The sequence below is a fragment of the Corvus brachyrhynchos genome, unplaced genomic scaffold (genome assembly GCF_000691975.1).
Source record: "Corvus brachyrhynchos isolate BGI_N302 unplaced genomic scaffold, ASM69197v1 scaffold283, whole genome shotgun sequence".
Taxonomy (NCBI): Eukaryota; Metazoa; Chordata; class Aves; order Passeriformes; family Corvidae; genus Corvus; species Corvus brachyrhynchos.
The window spans coordinates 163,056-172,328 of NW_008237409.1; the positions used below are offsets into that span (position 1 = coordinate 163,056).

Consider the following 9,273-nt stretch of genomic DNA (forward strand, 5'->3'; position numbering starts at 1 on the left):
CCGGTCCCGCACTCCCTCCCTTGCGGCCACCTTCGTGCGGGGCTTCTGCAGCCCCTCCATGCCAGGGAAGTTTGCTCAATGGCCGTGTATCAGCTATCACACCAGTCGGGAGAATGTTTTGAGAACGTTCTCCCTGCTCGCAGAGCCCACAGAAAGGTGCCAGCAATCAGAGATTCTCACAGAGCGCATCGCGTGCAGGGACCGAGGTGCTGACACGGCCCCTTTCGGGAGCTGGACTTTCGGGAGGTGCTGGTGACGCCAAGGGAGGATCGTCCCTCGCTCATTCACAGAGTGGTGGGGAAGGACTGGGCTCCTTCAGGGAAATGGAGAGTGAAAACCACAGTGGGGGTCTCCCCAAAACAGAGGTCTGTGCAGGCATGCATGGCTGTGTTTTGCTATTATTTTGAGAGGCATTGTGCCTCTGGATCTGGGTTAAAAATAACCCAGGAAGGTTAACTTGAAAGGTTATTTTTAATGTTGTTGAATTCAGTGGCTTCATCTACAGCGCAGCCTTGGAATCCAAAAGGATGATCCTACTGACAGTGGCCAGCACTACTGAGAGGGCAGAAAGGAACAACCAGAGGGACCGGAAACTAGACAGGGGACAAACAAATTGTTGATATTTTAGGTTTTGCTTCTGGGATGGCAACAGCCACCTGAAATGAAGTCAGCAGAAATCATATCTCAACAATTTGATCCTGCAGTCTCTTAATACAGTCTTACCAAGCAGTTACTCACAGAAATAAAGAATTTCAGATTCCACAGCAAGTAATGAGGGAGCTCTGACTACAGCTTGCACTCTTTATCCTCTGCTGACCAGAGGAACTTGAGTGACAGAAGTTCAAAACAAGACACTCCAATGTTACTTTTCATTTATAAAAGCAGTGAATGCCCACTAAGAAAAACAGTAGCCAACCGGATCTGGACAGATTCCAAATCTTCAAACCTTTCGGAGCAGTCCCTCTGGGTAACTTACCAACACAGAGGAAACTTCACACCAGTGCAAAGTCTAGAAGAAAGTGGGGAATCGGCCAAAACTTGCATTCCTGTGGCCTATCTCCAACGAAAAAATGGTTCCTAGTCAAAAAAGAAAAAGGACTACAAGCACTTAAATAAGAAAATGCAAACAGTTAACTCTAATGGAGTTGTTCTAAGGTTAACTCTGATAGACCAGTGCAAATATGATTTGTTGTTTTCTTGTTTCAATAAGATGCAGTGAAGAAAAAAGAAAATAAAGAGGAAGACAACAAATGTGTTGATACCTTTGGATGGACTAATCTTGTGAAAGGAGACTTGCTTGCTGTGCCTGGGGGTGAGACACAGGACTCCACGGGCAATTCAATTAGCTAATTCATGCCTCCGTCCTTTTTTTGTCAATATAGAAAAGGGAATCAGTATTCCTTTATTGTGTGGAATTATTGCAAACTTGCCTTCAGTGTGCCATGCAAAGTCCATTCAACAGTATGGAACAAAACAGAGAAAGAAAGACTCATAGAAAAGAACCAGCACCTGAATAATAGAGAACCAGATTGAAAGGTAGTGGATACTGTCTGCTGCTGCTTATGTAGCATTGGACCAGCAAAGGGTGTACCTTGGGAGGAGAGGGAGAGGCATGCGAGAAACACAATGTTCCCTAGGTTTCTTAGGATCAGCTGACTTTGGACAGGGATGAGAAGATGGTGCAGGCCTCCCAAGAGATTACAGAGCAAAAAGGAAGGAGAAAAGGAGGGAAACAGGGAGGTGTCAGTCAAGACCAGTAAGTTCCTGACCCTTAGAGATAAATACCCACTTCATACTGCTTCTGGCAGAGCTGCTTGGTTGAAAAGTGAGAGATATCTAGGAAAAACATTGAGTGCAGATTTGAAAGAAAGCATGCCTAGATTTCCTTTATTTGAGCATCTTTTTATCTGAGACACTGGTCCTACACTAGGACACTGTAATCTTTTCATGAATCAAGACCAGCACTGATAAGCTGCCTTTAGAAACTTTAAATTTAAGGCATTCCCAGGACTTTGATTAAAGCAGCAGTGGGGAGAAATCTGAAGCGGGACCATGGAAATGTGCAACTTTTACTTCTTTACTTCTTTTGCTAAAGTAGGCTCCTTTTTTAGAGGTTTACTTCAGGAGGAGAGCAGGTTTGTTGGAGTGCATGTGGAATATTTGTTCATGAACAATGTCAGGGCTGACTGCTGAGAAGAAATCAAATTAGTGCCAACTACAGTTCCTGTGGAAGTCTGCTAGGAATTCAGCGAAAATCAAGCAAAGCAGCTGGCTGAGGGAGAGCAGCAAAGCCAAAGTCCTGTACTGAACTGAACCTGTCAACTTGAAAGGTAAATTCTGACCTTGTTACCTTGTTCAAGCCATCCTGCCACTGCACACTTCATCACTACTTTATAAACCACAGAAGGTTTGCATGTGTCAATTCATGTTCTATTGTAAGGACCAGGAGGGTGAGAAGTTGACTGAATACAGATGTTAGAAGTACGTCATCGTGTATTATGGCAAGCTGCAACAACATTGGCAAAAAAAAGAATACTGAGAGAGGACGAGAGAAGATGCCTACATTCAGATAAACAGGTGGGAAAGTTGTGCAATGCATAATCAAGGTGGGGAAAAGAGGAATTTACAGTACAGGCTGAGACTCAGCACAGCTCTAAGCGATCAGCACAGAGAAACACAGAGGAACATGTTCCATTTGGCAAATATTGCAGCTGTTCTCCATCGCCCTTACGCTTCCGACAAAGGTGCATTTGGCACTGTCTGGACGTGAGGGTGCTACAGGAGTGGCAGCTCTTTCGTAGCATTTGACGATGAGCTTCCTCTTCACTGTGCCAAGGAGAGGACAGACAAAGTTTTGGCTGCTTGCTTTACAGAACTGGTTTGACAGCTGGGTAGAGGGAGCTGCAGAGAGCCTAAGCACTTCCAAAACATTCAGGAGGAATTTTAGGTGGTCCAAAGAGCATTCAAACAAAAACCTCCCACAGCCTGAAATTTGGCTCATGCTAATTGAGCACTAATTGCAAACCTTCAAGAAAAAGGAATCCTTTCCTCCAGTCAGTACGGCTCTGAACATAGTAGAGAGCAATGGTTTTAAATACTGCTTTAAAGGCAGTGGGTAAAATTAACTTTTGATTGCAGACATCATTTAGAAGCAGAAGATTGTAGCATCCTTTGGGCCAAATTTGAATAATGTGCTGTTCTTGTTCTTCTTGGTAGTAAGTTTCAAATCAGTTTTCAAAGGAATTCAAATTTTTGTATTACAAAGAGGCTTAGGCACGGGTGGCGACATGAGGTGGAACCAGGAGCTGAATCAGGTCTCTTGTACCTGAAAACCCTTCTGGCTGCAAGATACCACTTCTCCCATTTGCTGTTCTGCTGCCCTAATAAACACAGGTATTTTGAAGCATGTCAAGAATCAAGGGTTTGAGTAACAGAGCCAAGCCCATCTTGTGGCTCACCGCCACTAACCTTCCCTGGCCTTTGCGACATTTTCTCAGCTGGTGGCTCTGGGGCTCATTTGATTTAACTTGACAAAGAAAGCAGAGCATTTTTCTGCTGTTAGTGAGCTGAATAGGTTCAATGAAGTGTTCAGTGAGCACCAGAGCCAGCTCAAGAGCCTGGGCCAGTTCTGGCTGGGCAAGGAACAGCTGTGACAGGAACAGCCGCATCTTTCAAGACAGCAAATGCCAAGATGAGCTTGACAGCATTGTCAAACCACATGCAGAGTCTTGCAATCTTTTCTTTTATACTTCAGATACCAGAGGCAATGATGTGAACCATGGCCAAGAGTTGCAGTCAGAAGTGGGACACTGCTGAAGACCAGTTAAGAAAGGCTGACCTATATTGTCTGGTAGAGAAAGGGACTGGAAATCAATCCCACTTAGAAAGTAGGAATTCCAGGGTCAGTCCAGGTGGAAAAATTGAAAAATAAAGATTTTGTTATAGTTTAGTTCATTCCCGAGAAGCTGCTTTTCTGATAAATTGCACTCTCTACAAGGCAATCCTCCCACTTACTCCAGTTATTGGTGGATAGGAATGGTCTGTAAAAAGGTGACTTTACAGGCAGCAGCTGGTTCATTTAATTACAGATAGACATATTTTCTGCTTCTAATTCAAATGCTGCCCAAGCGCACAAGTACAGTTTGCTTGTTCTAAAGCAGTCCATTTGACCTAGATAACTGCTACTCTCTCTCGAGACAAAAACTCCTCACATTCTTTTTAAAGTTCTTTCATGTTGCAGGCTCCATGCAACAGCCAGAGGTACAAAAGTTTTAACAAAATAAAATTAAACCAGGATTGTAAGATGTATCATATTTGACACTGAGAAACAAAAATTAAAACAACTGACCCTGAGTCATTCTAGGACTTAGCAGAAAAAGAATGTTTTCTACTTAGGCGTTTGAAAATCACATTTAAAAAATAACCAGCTCAGAACTTACCTCTACGTGATTCTTGCCTTAAAAAGATGCCTAGAAGAGGTCTTGTATGGTAATTTTATGCACTGGAAGGTTTACACTGAATTTAAATAGAAAGAGTTATTACCAGCATTCAGAGAAAACCACTCTTTCATTGCTCTCCATTTTCCCTCCAATCGGTACTTCCCAGCTACTGCCAGTCCACTGTGCTGCTTCAGGAGTAGCTTTCAACTAAGTTCCCAGTGGAGTATCTGATATTTTTCCAAGAAAAGCTCTTGAGACTCTGAACGAACAGTCCTTTCGGCACAATCCCTGTGCCCAACAACTTTCTACATAAAAGCCCTCATTATGAATTTTGAGTCAGTGGGGTTTTCTCAGGCAGTGTATGTCGCTGATCAGTCTTTCTAGACCTAGAACTGGTGTTTCCCATATAGTTAGTGCCCTAAAGCCCATTCAAATGCTGTGCAGGCTAACAACTACAAAAGAAAAAAGATCCAAAAGAAAATCATGTTAAAAATTTGATTCAGAATTGGCAGCTCTGTAACCTCTCCCTTAGCTGCCATCTCATTAACATATTTGTTCAAAAGCCTTTTCTCTGCTTCATTACATAATTTGTGTTACAAAATCCAGATAAACATTCATTATTCCCAGATTTAAATAATGGCTTATTGCGCTTCCTTTTTCTTCTTCCTTCATTTTTCCCAGAGAAAAATGGGGGACAGAAGGGGCTTGTTTAGATGGGAAATGAACCACACCAATTTCTGAGAAACATCTGTGGCAGCTGTTGTCTATGGCATTATGATACATTGTGCAAAGTCTAGTGAATAATTATTTCTGATACTCCTGCAAGGTGGAAGAATTAATATTAGTGCCCCTACCTGACAGACGAAGAAGGTCAATTAGTATTTTCTGTATCTCCTGTATCCCATTGTTCCACACTGGGTAGGGTCTGTCACATCAAAGACACTGCTTACATCATATAGCTATAAGGGATCAGTTGTAGCAGCAGGTACACAAATGCTTGACCTTCCTTCCAAAAGGCATTGAAAACATGAAGTTCTGTTCATTTTTCTCTTTAACTTATATTTCTTCTGAAGTTTCCTATGTAAAAATGTATTGCTGAGGTCCAGCAAGAGACAGGACGTGCTGTTCCTGGGGCCTTCGTGCTGTTGGTCCATCCCAACCACAGCAAGGTGTCCCCAGGGAGGAAAGGCAGTGCTGGCTAATGCAGGTTAGAGATTTCACCTGGCACATATTTGGATACCCTGGGTCCAAGGGAAACTGGGGAATCAGTGAGGCCTGGGCATCTGCTGGGGCATGGCTGAGCAGCCCATGCTGTGCACTTGGGGAGGAGAGGCTGGGGACCAATGATGGGTTTTCTCCCCTGTGGTGATGGAGGGAAAACACCTCCCATGAGCTGGCTGCTTTTTTCCAAGGGAAACAGCATTGCCCCAGGGAGGCCAAGATGGGTTTGTGGGGCCAAATACTACCATGACCAGCCCTCAAGAGGCGAAGCGGATAGCAGCATGCCCCTGCCCTCCTACTCACCACAAGCCAGCCCTGAGGCCCTGCAGCCTGGGAGGGACCTCATGTCGTGCCTCCCTCCTCAGGGTGCCACAGGCTCCCTCAACTCTGGGCCAGAGCATGCCTGGATGCTGGGGGCAGAGGCCAGCCAGACCAGCACCAGCGGGGTGGAGGAACCCTGCCATCTACTGAACCAGCTAATGTAAATCAAACTTACATGGGAAAGAAGCAAACTGAGGCCCCAGAGTTTCTCTAAGGACTAGCGAACTAATCTGTGTGTGGAACTCACACTGAAAACCAAACCCCAATACTTCTCTGGCAATGCTGCTGTTTCTCCTTTAAAGAATTTTTTGGCTAACAGCTGTTTGGGGTGGAGTTACTGCAACACAGCCTTTCAGTTTTTGGGTTTTTTCCCTCTCTGCTCTTAGAAGAAAGGATATCCAGCAGAATAAAAAGAAAAATGTCAGGAGAGAGCAAGTCCTGCAAAAATTGGTAAGAGATCTTCACTCCTACGAAGTGAGGGGGATTTCAAGAGTTCCTAGGATTTTCCTTAGTGTTATCCGGGTCTCCTGTAAGAGAGGGAGCAGAGGAAGAACCACACATCAGGAGTACACTAGCCATTGAGTAGGAAAGAAAAATACTTTGTATGCATCTCAAATTTCCAAGTTGCTGCTCTCTTGCTACTTTGCTGTGCAGAGGTTTCTTTCACATCCTTCTCCCCTGCTGCATGTTCTCTCTTTTCAGAATACCACTGTGGGCAATTTTGCAGTATCTGGCAGAGAGAGGAGTCAGTGCATGGACCATGCCAAACCCAGCAGCTGCCTCAATTTCCACCCATGACTGATGGTTCTTTCTGTTGCTATGTTTGCAACTAAGTGATAAAACATTCATTTCTTTGTTCAGGGTAATTGGCCATCTCTCATAGATGGCTGAAAGGGGCCATGAGGATTGCAGAACTTGATGTGTCTTGAATAGTAGCAAGGCCATTGGACAAACTATACAAAAGAAAGATGATTAGCTTTCCCTCTCCCAGAAGAGACTACACTCCACCTCAAGCTCTTAAAGACACTAATTTTTTTTGATATGCTGGTGACCTGTGACTCTTGCAACATTCTGCTGCCACTTCCAACCCTTCAGAAACATGAGGTGAGAAGTGACACGCTGGACTTGGCTTCCTACCTGCAAAGGGCCATACTTACACAATCACTGCTGATGTCCCCAGTGCCCAGGATCCCAGTGCCCATCTCTGTATTCCAAAGCTTCTTGAACTGTTGGCCACAGGTACACTCTTGTCTGTAAAGTGTGGAATTTGTTAATCCCATAGACTATTTATGCTCACATCCACACAAACAAGATCCATTGCTTATAGTCTGCTTCAGTTTTAGGAAAGTAATAACCATGACTGAAGTAATTAATTTTAAGCTCAAATCCTGGAAAGTCTTCAGCAACTGTACTTATTTGCTGAAGGCTCATGTTGTTCCTGCTAAGCAAATAGTAAGATTATATCCAGTTGCCTCCCTACTGAATATGATGGCTTGTTGAATATAATGTTAAATTCTCCTCTGACATGACTGTTACTTATTTTTCTAGATCAAATGTCTGCATTGGACAACTTTGCAAAATGCTAGGATGAAAAAAATCAAGCCACAGGGAAAAAGGTACTGCAGAATTTCAGAAATTTAGAATAGATTTCCTCATTCAGGATGATTCTAGACTGAGTTAACTGGAACAATGGGATATTTTGCAGAGGAAGTGCATCTTGTAAAGCTAATACTCAGAGTATCACAAAGCTCTTTAGATTCCAACGCACAGGGTGTTCCCATGAGATTGCACTAAAGAAGCATTGCTGCAGAGCCAGTCTGTTTTCACTCTCCTGACTCAGACTAATATGTCTTGTGCCTCACAAAACAATCTACTCTGCACAGTGCAGTACTGTCCCTACTGCAGCAGAGACCATTTTCAGATCCTGGCAGAATCATTTCCTCTTGGTCCAGTTTAATTAAGTGAAACTGAAAGCTGTTGTTCTCAATCTGTCCTTTTTCCACTTTGTTCAGTAAATGATGTATTACTTCTCCCTGTAAAGCTTTTCTTTCTGGGTGAATTAAAGAGAAAAAGCACCAAAGTGAGAAATAGGGGGTATGTCTAGTTTTGAATTACAGGACTCTGGTCTTGAAATGAAAGTGAATACATGGTAATAACATGGATTATTTGAACTGCATTGTGAGTTTTTATATATTGTTCAACTGAGTGATGACATAGGAAGGCTGTAAACCTGAAACTTTAAAACCACTCATAACTGGTCTTTGTTTTCAGAAGACTGTTCCTACAGCATTCGTGACTAAGTCTGGAAATAGAGGCACGTCTCCAGATTGAAGCTTCAGCTCATCTTTAGGAAAAGGCACTGAAAGTATGATAGCTTTATCAGCAAATAAAAGTGTAAACTTGCTACTCTAGATTAAGAACAAAGACTGACTTGGATTTTTTATTCCTTATCAAGAGAAGCATTTAAAGGTTTCACCAGAAAACTGTAAAAGTGATGGGGGCTCAACAGCTGTCATAATTTCAAATATTTCTGTGTAAGCTTGCTTTAGGAATGTAATTTTCCCACCCGCTTCAGCAGGGAGAGCAGTTTATTTTAAAATACTTGTTCTGGGGAAGAGAAGGAAATAAGGAATTCAGAATAGCTTGTCATGTTGAGTGCCACCAATTCCTCTTGTACTCACTGATAGTTGAGAACTTTGTGTTTATCAGGTCATGGCCCAGTGAAAGTAGAAAACATTAAATCCTGCTCTCCATCACTTCAGTGAGCCACTGAACCCAGGACCAGCACAAACATCTTCATCTCAGGAGATGACAGACAGATCCTGGGATAACTGAGGGCATTCGTCTCCTGAAATACAAGTGGAAACTGATAGAGTCCAATGGCAGGAAAATGGATGCTCATGGGACAGCAAATGGGCAGGAACAGGCAGGTAAGGGGATGGTGCACACACCAGCCCTGTTACCCCAAGACCACTGCAGACTGTCTTTGTGCTCTGTCACAGGTTATTGTGAGAGCAAACGGGGTCACACTCCGTAGTGCAACACCGGGACCAAAGTTACTGTATCTGGAAAGAGCCACAAAACTACCTCAGATCACAGGGCCGGCTTTAGCCTTCCAGCCTTTCCCTCTGGAGGGGTGGGAAGGCCTGGACTATTGAAGAAGTATTTCCTCCGCGAAGGCTCGCAGGGTGTTCGGTGCTCGGTACTGCGGCGGCACCGTGTGGCTGATGGTGGCACCGTGTGGCTGACGGTGGCACCGTGTGGCTGGTGGTGGCACGGGCACCGTGTGGCT

At 43.8% G+C, this 9,273-nt stretch overlaps 3 long non-coding RNA genes across 3 annotated transcripts; 2 read left to right on the forward strand and 1 right to left on the reverse strand.

Moving 5' to 3' along the window:
* Positions 1-132: 132 nt before the first annotated feature.
* On the reverse strand, positions 133-4,843 carry LOC108445890. Its single transcript, XR_001860911.1, has 3 exons — positions 4,440-4,843; positions 977-1,077; positions 133-313 (listed from the first exon to the last, which is right to left on the reverse strand). It is a non-coding gene; the product is annotated as an uncharacterized LOC108445890 (long non-coding RNA).
* On the forward strand, positions 270-1,251 carry LOC108445892. The gene is made up of 2 exons (XR_001860913.1): positions 270-365; positions 491-1,251. It is a non-coding gene; the product is annotated as an uncharacterized LOC108445892 (long non-coding RNA).
* A 994-nt stretch (positions 4,844-5,837) lies between the features above and the next one.
* Positions 5,838-9,267, forward strand: LOC108445891. The gene is made up of 4 exons (XR_001860912.1): positions 5,838-6,431; positions 6,843-7,085; positions 7,530-7,597; positions 8,253-9,267. It is a non-coding gene; the product is annotated as an uncharacterized LOC108445891 (long non-coding RNA).
* The last annotated feature ends 6 nt before the right edge of the window (positions 9,268-9,273 follow it).